Here is a 346-nt window from a genome sequence, read left to right as displayed (position 1 = left end):
CTAAACATAAAATAAAATATTCAGCCATAGGCTCAAAACTAAAACATCTCATCTTGGAAATCATGCCATAAAAACATTCAATGTTCTAAAATTCTTTATTATTCCACAACTTAATCTAGGTTGACAAGCCTGCTCACCATCAACTAAGGTTGTCCACTTCATGATCTTATTCTTCAATGCTTCTTGTCATCAGTTCGTTCAATATGTCATACATATTAAAACCATTGATAAAGAACAAGGTATCATATACCAAGTAGTGAAAAATAAATCATCATATGATTCATACCTAATATGGAAGCTTCCTTTTGTTTCTTCCCTTTGATGGATTCAAGATAATCCTTGCAAT

The sequence above is a fragment of the Theobroma umbraticum genome, unplaced genomic scaffold (genome assembly GCF_002168275.2).
Source record: "Theobroma umbraticum cultivar Fairchild unplaced genomic scaffold, ASM216827v3 scaffold_2.0, whole genome shotgun sequence".
NCBI lineage: Eukaryota > Viridiplantae > Streptophyta > Magnoliopsida > Malvales > Malvaceae > Theobroma > Theobroma umbraticum.
Note: the sequence above shows the minus strand (reverse complement) of the source record.